General features: G+C 46.6%; 1 protein-coding gene across 7 annotated transcripts in view; it reads right to left on the reverse strand.

The window, feature by feature from the left end:
* Positions 1–2,962: 2,962 nt before the first annotated feature.
* The window catches only part of LOC118400525 (protein bassoon-like), a 202,265-nt gene continuing 191,015 nt past the window's right edge, over positions 2,963–14,212 (reverse strand). For all 7 annotated transcript variants that reach the window (XM_035797465.2, XM_035797464.2, XM_035797463.2 and 4 more), the window contains one exon: positions 2,963–6,445. The gene's annotated coding sequence lies outside the window, so the exon portion shown is untranslated. The remainder of the gene's footprint in view (positions 6,446–14,212) is intronic.

Raw genomic sequence — 14,212 nt, forward strand, 5'->3', positions numbered from 1 at the left:
AGTAGCCTCCCTGCAGCCTTGTATTACACACAGTATACCGCACAATCATCATAAGAGGCCAAATTCGTAAAAAAACAAACCCAAAAAACCCAAATTCCTCTGCCACCGCAGGACATATTTAACCAAAATTGAAAGCACACATACTAACTAAAATAATTCAACACATATTGGTCCTTCAGCAGCCGACCACTGTCGTCATCAGGGAAGATTGCCGGATTGTCCCAGTCCATGGCTGGTGGCACTCTGGGGGCCTTCTCCTTCCTCAGGCAGGCCACATTGACAGCACAAGCCACAGTAATGCCCTAACAGGGCTGACCCTTAATTTGTGAAGGCAGTGAAAGCGTGCCTTCAGGAGGCCAAAGGTCATTTCAACTCTGGCGGTCCTGGCATGGGCATGGTTGTAGGCCTGCTGTGCTTCCTGGGGGTCTGTGAAAGGTGTCAGGAGAAAAGGCTGGCAGCCATACCCCTGTCTCCCAGCAACACACCAGAGAATGTCAACACAAAATCTCATCATTAATACCTCATAAACACAGTGATATTCTTGACACAGCCATGATGGTTATAAATAGGGGTTGTGTGGCTTACGTGACTGATAGATTTCAGGGCCCGAAAGATTCTGGAGTCATGGACTGAGCCAGGCCATTTTGCCACAACATTGCATCAACAGTCAGGCAGACCATCTGAAATCATAAGATGAGGAATATTACACAATGCACATCACTGGCAATGCAGAATGTTCTTGTATTTGATTTTGACCTCTGCCATGTCCGTTTTGGCCCGTTCATGTTTAATCTACACACACACACACACACACACACATTTAATGGAGTCACACTGCAAAAATTACTTGATTTTTGTCTTGTTTTCAGTAAAAATATTTTTAAAAAAACTTAAATAAAGATGTATTTTCTTGATTTGCTAAATGACCTAGCAAAATAAGTATAGTTTAGACAAAAATATAAACTTTAAGTAAATGTGTGCTTAAAACAAGCAAATAAAAAATCTGTCAATATAATAACAATTCTCTTGAAATAAGTTTACTTTTTCCATAAACACTTAATTTTAGAAAAGTTCGTTTCACTGGCAGATTTTTTGCTTATTGTCCTGGAAAATATTCAAAAACAATACAAAAATACTAAGTAAGAAATACATTTTGCAGTGCAGTGAGCAACCGACCTTGGGTCCTTTGAAAGGCGCTATATAAATTAAAGTGATTATTATTATAGCTCATCTATTTATTCAATTAAATTTTATTTATATAGCACTTTTCACAATTGTTTCATTCTGTCAAAGCAGCTTTACATTAATGAAAGCAGGAGAAACACAAAAAAACGGTGGACAACATAAGAAGCAGAGTACAACGGCTAAGATTAAACCGTACTGAGCGTAGTAACGTTAAATAATAATGTAAGGCTTTAATAATAATTTATCATAGCTTTATACAGTGTGATGGACTTAACACAATTTCACTCATATCTGCAGTGCATTTCAATTAAAAATTTAACCGTTTCATAATTACAGTACAACTGCGTTTTTGGAGATGTGAATTAAATATTTGAATTGTAATTGTGATGTTTCAGCGGAGCGGTGAGTGTGTAATTGTGCACTACTTACGCATTCAGGCGGTCTGCAATACTTTGCCACGCTTTTTCTCTTTGCTTTATCACTGTGGCGGTGTTGCCTTTCTTCTTAATTATATATTTTACCTCCTCGTATGCCTCCATGAGGATTTGTGCTTCCGACGGGGAAAAGTACGCGGCTCTAGTTGCCATGGTAAATCAGTTAATCTGTGATCTGTGGCGGGGTCTATTTGAAGCCGTGAGCACCTGGATTGGTTTCACCTGGCTTAATGAATCCGTGTCTGCATCCTGGCTTGGTCTTTGTGCAACCAATTAAGCCTGGACGCACATGTTTTGGCATTGAGCTCAGCTTAGTCATTTATCCCGGATGTCAATTCTAGTGCAACAGGCCCCTGGGAGTGAATTGAATAAATAAACAAGTGGCGTACAGACATGAAACATACAAACATAACCAATAACGCCTGAGGAAAGAACCAAAGGGAGTGACAGATATAGGGGAGGTAATCAGAAAGGTGATGGAGTCCAGGTGAGTCTCAAGAGGCGCAGGTGCGCGTGACTATGGTGGCAGGTGTGAGTAATGATGACACAACTGGCGACGTCGAGCGGGAGTAAACGTGACAGTGGTAATCTGAAGTAACCAAAAAGGCAACTAGATGTCATCTGACAAAATCCCCCTTCACATAACGTAAAAGTTACCAAAATTCTGTTAGTTTACTGGAACTTTGAAAGTTTCCAGTAATACTCTATACCCTCCCATCGCAACCCTCCCGCCATGTTAGCACACTGCAGCAGCAGCCTAAAATCATTCAGCACTATGGATAGCTCTTAACCACTGCAATGTTCATTCAATGCTCTAAAGAGCTTAGCAGTGCTTTGTGTTTCTTTCTTTGAAGACACTGTGGTTGTTGTTGGCAACCATTTCAGTCAGGTAGGCAGTCAGGGAGTCATTCAGGCAGTCAGTCAGTCAGTCATTCAGGCAGTCAGTCAGGCAATCAGTCAGTCAGTCAGTCAGTCAGTCAGGCAATCAGTCAGTCTGGCAGGCAGTCACACCTGCTCCCTCTCTGGCACTCAAGGGCGCCAGGCTGCCCATCATTACAGCACACCTGTCATCATAATTATGCGCATCGGCACTCATTGGACTCACCTGGACTCCTTCACTTTGTTGATTGCCCCTGTCTGTTCCTCAGCTTGTTCCCCGTGTCAGCATTATTGTCGTTGTGTTTTCCCCTGTCCAGACGCTGCCTTTGTTTGTTTCTTGTTTATTAAATGTTCACTCCCTGTACTTGCTTCTCCTCTCCCGGCGCCTGTCCTCACACAGTCAGTCAGGCAGGCAGAGAGCAAGGAAATACAGTACAGTGGATGACAAATAAATAACTACGAGAGATTCTTGATTTTCTCTTTATTATTTTTCCTGATTGGAAAGAAATTGCAGGGTCAATATTTTCATTAATCACATTACATGACATGATGCACCAAAATTTTACTCTATCTGTTTACAGGAATACACTGAATAGAACACAAGGTTTCACAATGGATACACAACTGACGTTTCGCCCATTGCACTTACAACAGTGAATGACTTGAGTTAGACTTTTTCTGGATTTTTTTTGTTGCATTTTCAATTAGCTTTTTCCTCTTATTTCAATCTCTTTTTAAAAAATGGATAATTTCTCATCAACTTTGAAACCTCCCGATAGAATGACAATAGAACGCCTGGATAAACTTTTACCATGTAGGTATTTCTCCTTGTTTTACAAACACAATATGTATAGAAACTCTACACAGACCGAATATGTATCTGAATACAAGTTTATTCCAATGTTGCCAACAGTCAATACGAGCCAGCCAGATACACTATGCTTATTTCATCATTATATTCATAATCATGATATTTAATTACAATAAATATTATTTTATACACAAAAGCACAAAAGTTGGCAGCAAGTACGGTGTGGGAATGCACAAGACGACCGTACTATGAACTCAAACGCTGTACAGAAGAATCCATCTGTATTTACAGTGAGAATGTGTGTTTGTGTGTCTGTCTGTCTGTCTGTCTGTCTGTCTGTCTGTCTGTCCATTTAGACAGCTACAGTCAGTGAAGGCTGTCTGGTCTCATGCTTCTCTTATCAACCACAACGTCTCCGTAAAGATGGTGAGCTCGCAGCTATCTATACCAAGGTCCCTCTTTGGATTCATCCTGCACTCTCATTTATATTATTACCGTGAGATAACACATTTGTTTTACCTCTCCTTGAAATCAATAACACATATGCTATTGGTGTTATATTTCTGTCTTTACATACCAGTCAGGCTTGTGCTTTAATTATAACATGCCCTGATTGGATGAATGATTGACTTGGGCTCAGCAGAATGTTGTGTTTCTCTGACCTGATTGACAGTACTGTGGTACCCTTTAGATTCCCTCTAGACTAGCCTTGGATATGGAAGGTTCAGTGGTCCACTGGTTGAGTTCTAGACTGTTCATTTAAGGGTGAATCCTAACTTCAACTTAAAATGCAATGCATGGCTAAGTGGAGGTTAGGATTTCTCCCATTTGTTCCTCCAACTACTAATGATACCTTGATGTTGTTCTTTGTATGTACCTTTTAGTGGCTTCAAAGCACATCAAGTTGTTTCCCTCATAATCTATTACTACATGATGCCATTCCTAATGCAGAGACATAAGGAACCATTCTATTTGTTGTACAGTCTGATCAACCAATCAGATACCTGAAATGAATCCTCCACCCTTCAGGTTATATACTGACAGCCGATGCGCACACTGAATGACATTTTATAATGAGAATTCCTGACCAACCGCCTCACAGGTTTGTAAAGCAGCACAGACTCGACAGCTGAACACACCATGGCACAGTGCCTGGTCAAGCCACACACACACCAGGACTGAATGAGAGCATACAAACAGCCGGACAAAGCCAAGCAAATCATGCTTCAAGCATTAAGATGGACATTCATGACTGACAGTCTACACAGTCAACCCTTTGGCAACAAGTCCCCCCATATGGGGAGTAATGGGGTACTATAAAACATGCCACGAAAATAAAAGTCTACATTCAATAGTTAAATATTCAGATCCATAAATACAATTAGCAAAGTACAAATATGTTCATAACGGTTTTTGATGTCTTTCAGTTCACAATGTTGTTGGATTCTAGTGAGTAACATTGGTCATTATGGTATTAAACTTTGTTTTTTGTCTGTTCCAGTTTCAAAATGAATCATTGCATAGAACATTAATTATGATTGCTTCCAGCCACTCCTGCATGTGTGTGTGTTTGCATGTATGTCTCTGTGTGAGTAAGTGTAAACATAGAGATTTAGGTGTGTATGTGTAGTTGTGCAACTCTCTCTGACATATTGCTGATGTTTATCAACATGTTTCAGATATTGCCATCCATGAATTTAAACAACATTAACACCAATGTGCTGTATATCATTTTATGCATGCTATTGCTTTAAATCAACCAGAAGATTATTAAAAAATGTAAGATAATAAATAAGAAAACAATAGACCATAAAATATAGATTTACCAAACAAAAACATAAAAACAGAAGTCACATGAATATAAATGAATAAAAACACAAATTAATAATTTACATTATCAGTGTTCTCGATAGATTTATGTACATACAAAAGTATACAGTTGTGCAAAACAAAATTAAGAAAGGTATGACATGGACTTTTCAAAACATATGAGGTATACAAGTAAAAAATATGTACCGAATAAGGCGCTTCTTTTCAGAATTAATATCAGGCAAAAATGATAAGAAATTAAACAAGATGAAAATACTTTATATATATAAAAAAAAGAAATCCCAAAGTGCTCTGGGATTGACAAGTGATGGCTTTGCGATGGCTAAAAGACAGCCATGGTCACGCTTGCTTGCGTTCCATCTGGTCCTCTCTCCTGTGTGGATCTCACACTCTATTGGTGGGCACACTGGTAGCTTCTCCTCTCTTTATCCTACTCGTCTAGTAATGTCTGATGAATCCTCTTCTGGACGTAGTGGTGAAAAAGTGTTAAGAAGATATGGGTTTCTTTTTTAATTATTATTGTGCGTGCATTCCAGTGTCCACATGTACATGTTGCATTCTGTAGACATCATATCATCACAACATGTGGAGGAGAAATAAAAACACATTCAAAGAAAGGGTCATTGTTCCCTGGAATGTAGAGATCATAGAAACCAAGCATTCAAGTGGTTCATAACCAGGGCATTGTTTGTTTGTTTGTTTGTCTGTCGCCGTTTGTTTGTCTTGTCTTGCCTTCTCCAGTGTAGTAGTTAGTGTCATAGTTGGCAGAGGTCTCTTAGGTACTAGTAAAACCTATGAGCTGTGTATCTATCTCCCTCCTCCACTGTGTTATAATGGTGATGGTGGTATAAGGCCCTCTGACCACAAAAGTGTGGAGTCGTGAATGATTCTGGTCAGATGTGGACTCCTTAGAGTCTGCATTACAAATGCCACCCTATTCCCTATATAGTGCACTACTTTTGACCAGATGTGACATTTCCTTCTACAATGGCTCCCATCTGGCCTTGTCTTAGAATCACAGAACCACAGCAAGTGATGGGAGAGCTCTGATGAAACTCAGTATGCTCTCCAAGATGACAGAGATTTAGGTGAAGAAGCAGCATCCTCCGTTGTTGTCCTTCTGAGCTGAGTGATGCGGAAGCCAAGCCTACGGTGTGACAGCTCCCTGTTCTGTTCCTGGATCAGGTGGTATTTCTCTCAGTAAGCAGAGAGACAAACAGGGAGGTGAGACAGACAGGATTGTATCTTCATTCCCTCTCCTACGGGAGCTGTGAGGTAGGCTCTCGTTGGCATTCTGCTGGTGCATCTGAAAACATGAAGTCAAAGTTTAGTGTCTCTCACCTAGAGATAATTTTTACCGAATTTTGGGAAAACCTGGGGATTTTGGGAAAGTTAACGGAATTTTAAAACCCTACGAGATCAATATACACAGAATGTATACGGTATGTGTTGCATTAGGATCCAATGTCACAGACATTTGAATAATATGACAAACAGGCAAAATACAGTACACAGAGACAGAGGTCTGCACAACGCATCACCGGGGGCAAACTACCTGCCCTCCAGGACACCTACACCACCCGATGTCACAGGAAGGCCATAAAGATCATCAAGGACAGCAACCACCCGAGCCACTGCCTGTTCACCCCGCTATCATCCAGAAGGCGAGGTCAGTACAGGTGCATCAAAGCTGGGACCGAGAGACTGAAAAACAGCTTCTATCTCAAGGCCATCAGACTGTTAAACAGCCACCACTAACATTGAGTGGCTGCTGCCAACACACTGACTCAACTCCAGCCACTTTAATAATGGGAATTGATGGGAAATTATGTCAAATATATCACTAGCCACTTTAAACAATGCTACCTAATATAATGTTTACATACCCTACATTATTAATCTCATATGTATACGTACTCTATATCATCTACTGCATCTTTATGTAATACATGTATCACTAGCCACTTTAACTATGCCACTTTGTTTACATACTCATCTCATATGTATATACTGCACTCAATACTATCTACTGTATCTTGCCCATGCCGCTCTGTACCATCACTCATTCATATATCTTTATGTACATATTCTTTATCCCCTTACACTTGTGTCTATAAGATAGTAGTTTTGGAATTGTTAGCTAGATTACTTGTTGGTTATTACTGCATTGTCAGAACTAGAAGCACAAGCATTTCGCTACACTCGCACTAACATCTGCTAACCATGTGTATGTGACAAATAAAATTTGATTTGATTTGACTGTAAAATGTGTGCATTATTGTCTCATAGTTAGTGCTGAAAGATTTCTGGACATGATTACACCTACAGGGGGAAGAGGAGAGCTGTAGTACTATACTGCTTGAGGGATAACTACCTACATGTGCACACACACCTACACACAGAGACACAAGGACACACACAATTCCATTCTCATTCCTTACACATGGCTCAGCAGAGCAGAATCCCCTAGAGAGAGAAGGAGAAAGAGACAGGGATAGAGAGCGAGAAATAGAAATAGAGACTGATAAAAAAGAAAGAGATATTGAGAGAGAGAAAAGAACCACTGAGCCAGAGATTTATGCACCCTGGAGGGTTACCCAGTGGCCAACACCCTAGTGCCAGGCTGTAATTACCATGGGAACCAATCCCACACTCATATCCCAGTCAATTCTGTGAAAATTCTCTATAATAAATGTTTTCTTAAAAAAAAGTAATATTGATATGAGATCAATGTAGTACAGCATCTACACTTTGAAAGCTCTGCATTTTAAAATAGGGCTATAAATACAATCTCTGCAATATGACTGTAGCTAATTTACTGAGTTCTGTAACCTTCTCGTCACAGACTAGATACACTATACCTCCTGTGACTGTATAGCAATAGGCCACATCCACCACGAGCCGACATCTCATTAAAACAGACCACATCCCCTATCTAAGACCTCACAACGGTCCCAAGACGGCCACGGTGAGTGCTTCCAGTTCCACTACTCCCCCAACATGTCACTATATCCCAAGCCCCTCCACCAGGGCGGTGGCAGCCAATCAGAGCCCTGCTGGGATTGTCAGTAATCCTCAGGGCTGAGTAGGATTACCTGTTGGTCAGAGAGGCACTGAGAAGGTTTTATCTCTAGATCCCTGCACTGGATCTCTCACCCCTACCACACACATCCCCTCACCCCCTTCACACACACTAGAGATGTAAGGAACCCGGTGTCATGGCCTATGATATCAAACCAAGAGTCAACCCAACCTAGGCAGACCCTATAATAACTGCACTAGCACAATGACAGACACAGTAGTGTTCATAGGTAGAAAGCGGGGCCCAAATAGCATCATGTGACAGTCCCAATAAAAATGCATTCAAATCTGTTGTGTTTAGAAAACAATTTAACTGTGCTGCTTTCTGTGTTAGCCCATTCTACAATGTAATGAGGGATTTTTTATAGTGTAATGAGTCATCCTTCTGTGGGCCCGTGTGTCCGTGCGTGTGAGTGTGAGTGTGCATGTAATCCCACGGCTAGTGTGCTTATCCATTGGCTAATTTTATTTTTTCTCCCCAATTTCATGGTATCCAATTGGTAGTAGTTACAGTCTTGTCTCATTGCTGCAACTCCCGTACGGACTCGGGAGAGGCGAAGATCGAAAGCCATGCGTCCTCCGAAACACAACCCAACCTAGCCGCACTACTTTTTGACCCAACACACATCCAACCCGGAAGCCAGCCGCACCAATGTGTCAGAGGAAACACTGTACACCTGGCGACTGGTCATCGTGCACAGCGCCCGGCCCGCCACAGGAGTTGCTAGTGCGCGATGAGACAAGGTTATCCCTGCCGGCCAAACCCTCCCTAACCAGGACGACGCTGGGCCAATTGTGCGTCGGGCCAATTGTGCGTCGCCCCATGCACCTCTGGTGGCCTCTGGTGGCACAGCTAGCACTGCGATGCAGTGCCTTAGACCACTGCGCCACCCGGGAGGCCCTCCATTGGCTAATTAATAGTGCTCTGTGCCTGACCCAGTAAAATGAACATGTGTGTGGAGGAGTGAAAGGGTACACTGGACCTATCCTGGGCTCTGACCTCTAACCTGGACTAACCTCTGGGCACAATCCTGGACTAACCTCTGGGCACAAGCCTGGACTAACCTCTGGGCACAAGCCTGGACTAACCTCTGGGCACAAGCCTGGACTAACCTCTGGGCACAAACCTGGACTAACCTCTGGGCACAAACCTGGACTAACCTCTGGGCACAAACCTGGACTAACCTGTGACCTTTAACCTGGACTAACCTCCGGGCTCTATCCTCTAACCTCTGACCTCTAACCTGGGCTCTAACCTCTGACCACTCCAACAGTGAGAGAACATGGACACAGTCATTTCTGTTTACTTGACTTGACACAGCAGAGAACCAATTCAATGAAAAAGTGTTATTTAAGAGAGAAAAAAATTGAAAATAAGAAAAATGCCCCCAGCAGATCAGACAGAATATACAATTACAGTCCTTAGTGAGTCATCAGCTTTCTGTGTTAGCCCATGCTACAATGTAATGAGGTTTTTTTTTTAATAGTGTAATGAGTCATCATTCTGTGGGCCCCAGTTTGTGTGTGTGCGTGTGTGTGTGTGTGTGCGCGTGTAATGCCATGGGTAGTCTGCTTATCCATTGGGTCATTTTATTTTTTCTCCCCAATTTCATTGTATCCAATTGGTAGTAGTTACAGTCTTGTCTCATTGCTGCAACTCCCGTACGGACTCGGGAGAGGCGAAGATCGAAAGCCATGCGTCCTCCGAAACACAACCCAACCTAGCCGCACTACTTTTTGACCCAACGCACATCCAACCCGGAAGTCAGCCGCACCAATGTGTCGGAGGAAACACTGTACACCTGGCGACTGGTCAGCGTGCACTGTGCCTGGCCCGCAACAGGAGTTGCTTGTGCGCGATGATACAAGGATATACCTGCCGGCCAAACCCTCCCTAACCAGGACGACGCTGGGCCAATTGTGCGTCGCCCCATGCACCTCTGGTGGCACAGCGATGCAGTGCCTTAGACCACTGCGCCACCCGGGAGGCCCTCCATTGGCTACTCATGCTTCTACATGATGCAGACATGGATCTATATTCATCTATGCAAATATCCATCTGCTACAACGCTTCATCCATTCATCCACCGCAGTGTGAGGCTGTTGCCCAAATGGCACCAAATGGCACATTGAAGATGCAACCTCTGTATCCTTAACTGCATTAAACGTAACTATTGATGATAGTATTGTAGCGACCCGCACAGACAGCTGTGTGTTATGTGTTAGGCTAGGAGGTGGTTGTGTTGTACTGACCAGTACCCGGTGTTCGCGGGGTCCGACATGTCAATCAACCTGCTATCTGCCAATCACGGGAATGCCTGGAATGTTCTGATGCCGGGCATCCTGGTGGTTGGCGGAGTGGCGTGGAGGGGGGTTGGGCAGGGGGGTGGAGCATTGGAAGTTAAGACCAGGTTCAGCCTTTGTTCTCTCTCTCTTACGTCTGGGCTTCACAAGAGAAGGTCACGATTGGCTTGTGGGTTATCTGTCATCTAATTGGCGTGTGCTACGGCCCAAACAGTAGCCTGTGTAAAGTTGGTTTAATAAACCGTCAATTCGTAAACTCAAGCCTCTGTCTGGACAATTGTTCATTTATGATCTAGTCAGGTCATTACATTGGTGTCAGAAGTAAAAACGTTGATACAAGTTAGCCAGCTAGCTAGCTGACTTATGTGGCTAGCTACCGTAGGTGAGAACGGGGATTGAAAATGCTTCGAGGGAATCCGAAAGTGAAGGTGGAGGTAGGGGACGATTATGGCCAAGGAGGTGCGTGTGAATGGATGTCGGGGGCTCTGTCTGAGGAGATCGCCAGGGCGTCGGAGCGCAGAGGCCGCTTGAGGGAGGACGTTAGAGCGATGGCGGCTGAAGCGGGCATGAGTGCTTCGTCGACTGTATTTCGCGCGGATTCTGGTGGGCGGACCGATGTGGTGACGTCGACGCGGCGTGACAAGGAATCTGGGGCTCAGGATGTAAACAAACATGGCGGCGCCCAGTTCCCGGCTGCGTCCGTATCTGTTAAGACCCCGAAGTATTCCGGTAAGGCGGATTGGGAAGCTTTTCATGCTCAGTTTGAACTGTTAGCTCATTTTAGGGGGTGGTCGGATGAAGAAAGGGCACTGCAGTTGACTTTATGCCTCACGGATGAAGCTCTGGCCTGTTTGATATTGATTAGCCCCGAGGACAGGCATGATTATGGTGCTTTAGTGGGTGCACTGAGGAGGCGCTATGGACAGTGTGTACAGCCCGGGCTACTGCGCTCCGAACTGAGTAATAGACGCAGGCAGCCTGGAGAGCCTCTACGGATGCTAGCTAATGACATTGAGAGCCTCTCTCGGCGGGCATATGCTCACATGCCCCCCTCCGTGCAGAGCGAGCTAGCACGGGACCAGTTCATACAGGCGCTCTCTCCTACGGAGCTGCGCATACAGACCCAGCTGGCTCATCCTGAGTCATTGCAGACAGCCTTGGAGATGGCTTTGGAGAGGGAGCTGGTGTGGGCTGGGGCTTCAGCTGGGGCTTTGGTGGGGGTGCAGGGAGACACACCCTCTGTGCGAGCTGGGGGCAGAGCAGCCCGGAGCCGGAAAAGCCTGCTTGGGTGGCCGAAATGACAAAACTCATTCGTGCTGTGTCGCTACAGGCGGAACGAAACACACACCCTGGTCCCAGGGTCTGCTGGGGTTGTGGCCAGCCAGGCCATCTGCGCCGAGATTGCCCCATGTCCCCCAGAGCTCAGGGAAACGGCTCGGGGTCCGCATAGACCGGGTAGTGCGGACCCCTGGCTTTCTATCCCAACCACCATCATCTTCAGGAGGAGCCCACCGGCACAGACGGGGAAGCAAGGCTCCACTTCCCCTAGAAGCAGACGAGGGCAAGCGGATGGAGCCTGTTGTTGTGGTGGGCCGGACCTGTGTTGGGGACTTTTGTCATGTCCCTGTCACTGTGGAGGGGTGCCCTGCTCCGCCCTGGTGGACACTGGGTCCACAGTAACCCTGGTGAGGCCAGATATTGTGCCAGGTTGGACTCAGTGTGAGCCTACAACTGTGCAGCCCCGCACAGTCACAGGGGAGCTGGCACCCATGAAAGGGAAGGGAATAATGACTCTGACAGTAGGGGGCAGGACTGTGCGTCATCCTGTGTGGGTGGCGGCTGTGCAGGACCCTTGTATCCTGGGGTTGGACTTTCTTAGGAGCACAGGCTGCCAGTTAGACCTAAATAGGGGCACACTGAGCTTCCAGGGAGGGACGGAAGTCACCATGGCCCCCCTAATGTCACATTCACTCAACCCAACAAACCCTTTACTCCAACAGTTAAAGCAGCAGAGACTCATGGCGGCGCCCCTCCCCCACAGCTGTGTGTGACTTTTCCCCAGTCCCCTGTCACCTACAGCGGTGTGTTACATTCCCCAGCTACCTCCATGACACAGCCCTCTGTGAGCCCGGGCCGCACCCCCAGCCCAGCTACCCCAGATGGGAGAGGAGAGGACACTGTCTGCAGTGAGGGAGATATGGGGAGGAACTGTGTTGGTCTTGATCCCGAGCAGCAGGAACGGTTGTGGCAGTTGCTGTTTGAATTCAGAGACAGCTTTGCGTTGAGTGAGGAAGAGGTGGGTCAGACTCATCTGGTGCAGCATGAGATCGACACAGGTGATGCTCGACCCATCAAGATGCGTCCCCGCCGTATCCCGCTGGCACGCCAGGAGGCGGCAGACCAGGCTGTGTTGGAGATGCAGTGGGCAGACTTCATTGAGCCCTCAGACAGCCCCTGGGCGGTGCCAGTCGTCATGGTTCCCGAAGAAGGGGGGCAAGCTGAGGTTCTGTGCGGACTACAGGCGGCTGAATGAGGTAACCAGGAAGGACTCATACCCCATACCACGTATCGATGAGTCGCTGGACCTGGTTAGGGGGTCCTCCTGGTTCTCCTCACTAGACCTCCGCAGTGGCTACTGGCAGGTGCCCCTCTCCCCAGAGGCCAGAGCCAAAACTGCGTTCTCCACTAACAGAGGACACTGGCAGTTCAAGGTCCTGTGCTTTGGCCTGTGCAACGCTCCAGCTACTTTTGAACGTTTGATGGACAGGGTGCTGGATGGCATCCCCCGACAGCAGTGTCTGGTATACCTCGATGACATCCTGGCCCATGGCAGCTCCTTCCAGTCAGCCCTGGGGCGCTACGGCGTGTGCTGGAGAGGGTGGCTGCCGCAGGTCTGAAGCTCCACCCCGAGAAGTGCCACTTCATGAGGAGAGAGGTGTCCTTCTTGGGCCACCGAGTGGGGAAGGAGGGGATCAGCACCATGGAGGACAAGGTAGGGGCTGTCAGAGACTGGCCCACCCCCACCGACCAGCGTCAGCTGAAGAGCTTCCTGGGCCTGGCCTCGTACTACAGGAGGTTTGTACGGGGCTTCTCAAGCGTTGCTGCTCCACTGAACCGCCTGCTGCCGAAGGACAAGGCTTTCACTTGGACAGTGGAGTGTGAGGAGGCGTTCAACACCCTCAAACGTGCACTGATCGAGGCCCCCGGACACAGATGCAAGCAATGTGGGCATGGGTGGGGTGCTGGCCCAGGTGGGGCCAGAGGGGGAGAGAGTGGTGGCATACTTCAGCAAAACATTTGACAAACATGAGCGCCGCTACTGTGTCACCCGGCGGGAGCTCTTGGCTGTTGTGGCTTCCGTCAAACACTTCAAGTACTACCTGGGTGGTCTGCCCTTTACTGTAAGGACTGACCACTCTGCTCTCCAGTGGCTCATGTCTTTCAGAGAGCCTGAGGGGCAGGTGGCACGCTGGTTGGAGGAGCTTCAGCCGTATGACTTCACGGTGGTGCACAGGGCAGGGGCACGCCACTCCAACGCCGACGCCATGTCCCGTCGGCCCTGTACTGCAGACGGCTGCCGAACGGAGAGAGGGACGGGAGAGAGAGCTGCGGGCAGAGGAGGGTGTCTGTGCCACAGTGTGTCGGGCGAGCGGGCCTGTCTGCTGTGAGCTGCAGACTGTCGACGTGG

This window comes from Oncorhynchus keta, chromosome 21, assembly GCF_023373465.1.
Source record: "Oncorhynchus keta strain PuntledgeMale-10-30-2019 chromosome 21, Oket_V2, whole genome shotgun sequence".
In the NCBI taxonomy this organism is placed as follows: domain Eukaryota; kingdom Metazoa; phylum Chordata; class Actinopteri; order Salmoniformes; family Salmonidae; genus Oncorhynchus; species Oncorhynchus keta.